Raw genomic sequence first — 3,073 nt, forward strand, 5'->3', positions numbered from 1 at the left:
GCATTCCTCTGCCAAGGAGGTCCCGCCACCTCCTTCCTTCCGAAGCCGTGCTGTGCCAGGCCGCGCAGCTGCCACTCTAGTAGGGGGGGAGAGTTCCAACTGCAGGCGACTTTGGAGCCCTCCCCCCTGCCTGCCTGCCTGCCTGCCTGCCAGCCTTTTGGAGTGGCCCGACAAGGAAGGCTCCTTGGGGACCAGGGCCCGGGGCAGGGGGTCCCCGCTCAGGATCAGGGGGTGGTAGGCCCTTTGGAGGAGGGAGCGGCAACTGCAGGAGACACGGGGTGGGGGTGGGGGATGGAGGGAGACCATCAAGGGAGTCCGGATCAATGCTCCCTCTAAGATGTGGAGTCTTGTGAGCGAAAATTCTACTTTGTGAGCTCCTGGCACTAAAGCTGTGAGCCAGCGATTTGGCTGCTGCATCAATCAGTTTGCTCTGGAGCCCCTCCTTCCTGAGCCAAGACGAAAATGTGTGAGCCGGAGGCTAAAAAACTGTGAGCTGGCTCACACTCACTCAGCTTAGAGGGAACGCTGGTCCAGACGGCCCCAAGAGCTGGGCTGGCAGCTGACAGAACTTGGGGCTAGGCACCTGGTGCTGTTCTTGGGGTCTCCATCAGATCTAACCCTTTAGCTGCAAAAAACAATGCAGGGGGTGGGGGGTGGGGCTGTCACCAGGGAAGGGATGTTCCCTGCCCTCTCCCATCACTGGGGGGGGGGCTCATTTCCATCGGAGGCCTGGGGAGCTAGCCCCCTCCCGCCCAGCACTGCAGTTAGAGCCACATGGCTGGGGGAGCGGCCACTCTCCGGAGTGGTGGAGCTGTGGCTCCGGGGAGCCCGTGCGAGGCCCCCCAACCGGTGCTGTGCCAGCCGGAGTGCAGCACGGAGGCCGAGGGGCCCACGGTCTGAGGAGGGAGTGTGGTTTCTCTTGTGCCAGGCAGATTAGGAGGAGACGTCTGGCTGTGCTTCCGGGGAGGCGTTTGGGGTGGGGGAGAGGGGTGAATAGGTTTTCTCCAACCCCGGGCTGAGGAGGCTTCTGGACATCGAGGCCCACTGAGGAGGAAGAGCCTGGCAAAGGCTCCTGGGAGCCCGCTCCTTGCTCACCCCGAACCGAACCGAGGAGCATCGGCCGCAGGCAGACTGGCCGTTTACCCCCCCCGTAGGTTGGCAGCCCCGGGGGCCCAAGTGGGACTCTCTCCTTTGGTTCTTGGATTGCCTCGTTTCTCCCCAGCGGTGGGCCTAAAGCGGCTCCTGGCCTCCGTTTTACCCACCCCGGTCCAAGAGAGGGAGGGAGAGAGAGAGAGAGGGCAACTGGCCCCAGGTCGCCCAACCAGCCTCCCTGGCAAAGCGGGGGGGGGCAGGCCCAGCTCTCCCGGGGCTGAGCCTGACGTTTTCGGCACTGTACGCCGAGCTGCGTGGCCCAGGAAATCCACTCCGAGCGTTTTCCCCTGTGCCCTGCCCGGACCAGAGGCTGAGCCTGACGGAGGTCAGGAGAGAATCCGGTGGGTCCGCCTCTGTTTGGTCTGAAGCAGCAGGGGCGCCTCTCAGGCCCACAAGGTTTTATTCAAGCGAGAAGCTTCCGTGTGTGCCCGTGCACACTCCCTCGGACACCGTGGGATGGAAGTCAGGAAAGGCGCCCTCATCACGAGGAGGACAGCCGCTGCACGTGGACAGCGCAGGGGTCGGCTTTGCCCGGAGTCCTTTTGTGTCCTTTTACACCCCTTGTGGCCTCCTTCCTCTGTCTCCCTGTGTGCCTCGGTTCTCCATGCCGGCCTGCCAAGGACAAGGTTTCGAGGACCTCTAGCTCGTTCTAATCCACAAAGGCAAGACATTAGTTGACAGGATTCTTTGGGGGGAAACCCTGCAGGGCTCAGTAGTTTCAAAAGATTTAAACATGTAGTGCTGTAGGGTTACCAACCTCCAGGCGGGGACCCTGGAATTCTCCGGGAATTCTGCCTGATCTCTGTCTTTACCGATAGAGAGCAGCTCTCCCCCCCCCTGGAGACAGTGGCAGCTGTGGAGGGGGGGCAGAGCCCCCTCCCCTCCCAAACGCTGCCCTCCAGGAGCTCTGCCCCCAAATGTCCAGGGATTTCCCAAGCCGAAGCTGGCAACTTCGGTTTGGTGTGGTGGTGTGAAGTGCAGGCGGACTCTGATCTGGGAGAGCCGGGTTTGATTCCCCCGCTCCTCCTCCACTTGCACCTGGCTGGATGACCTTGGGCAAGCCGTAGTTCTGACAAGAGCTGTCCTTGGAAAAAGAGCTGTTTCTGTCCAGAGCTCTCTCAGCCCCACCTGCCTCACCAGGCGTCTGTCTGTTGTGGGGAGGGGGAGGGAGAGGAGAGACTCTGAGTGAAGGGCAAGGGGTATAAACCCAGTATTCTCCTCCTCCTCCTCCTCCCCCTCCTCCTCTTCTTCAAGAAGAAGAAGAAGGCAGGGAGCCTCGCCAGGGGTGGTTCAGATTTCCCCCGGGGGCCGGGAGGTGGCAGGAAGGCAGCGGCCTCCCAAAGCCCCCTCCCGAGGGGTGGGGGGCACGGGCTCTGCCGCGTGGGTCCTGGGAGGGGTGGGCACGCGCCCCCCCACTCTGCCGGGGAGGTTCGGGGTGGGCCACGGAAGGAGGGGCCGGGGGCTGCGGTGGGTCTTGAGATCCTGGCAGGAGCATTTCCGCATTTATGCTGATTGGAAGCCAGCGCGTGGCGCACGGCTGGAATTGAATGTCAGGCTTCTGATTTTGTTGCTGGTCTCTAATGAAATTTGACATTTAATGGTGAGAGCCGCAGCAATGTGTGCTTGTGCGCGTGTGCGTGTGTGTGCGTGTGTGATCGGAGCTTGATTAGCGCACTCTAATTGACAGTAATTAGCCAGCTCCCTGATTGTTTCTAATTCTGCTATTAATTGTAAGGAACAGTATGATTGAGGATAAATTTGGCGCGTGGCAGTCGGAGGGAGCTGCGTCTCCAGCGCCTCGCAGGCGTCTGCAGGCAGGGGGACGCCCCCGATCCTGCCCCACTGCCTGGGGCCTGAGGGCCGGGGATAGGGGGTGCCGCTCGGCCCTCTGGGGAGGGGCGGGGGGCGGGGAGGGGCTGCT

At 62.1% G+C, this 3,073-nt stretch overlaps 1 protein-coding gene across 1 annotated transcript in view; it reads left to right on the forward strand.

The window, feature by feature from the left end:
• AGAP3 (ArfGAP with GTPase domain, ankyrin repeat and PH domain 3) overlaps positions 1–3,073 on the forward strand; it is a 104,896-nt gene that overhangs the window by 90,256 nt on the left and 11,567 nt on the right. The gene's annotated exons all lie outside the window — the stretch shown is intronic.

Source organism: Gekko japonicus, unplaced genomic scaffold (genome assembly GCF_001447785.1).
Source record: "Gekko japonicus isolate JY-2015 unplaced genomic scaffold, Gekko_japonicus_V1.1 scaffold1794, whole genome shotgun sequence".
Taxonomy (NCBI): Eukaryota; Metazoa; Chordata; class Lepidosauria; order Squamata; family Gekkonidae; genus Gekko; species Gekko japonicus.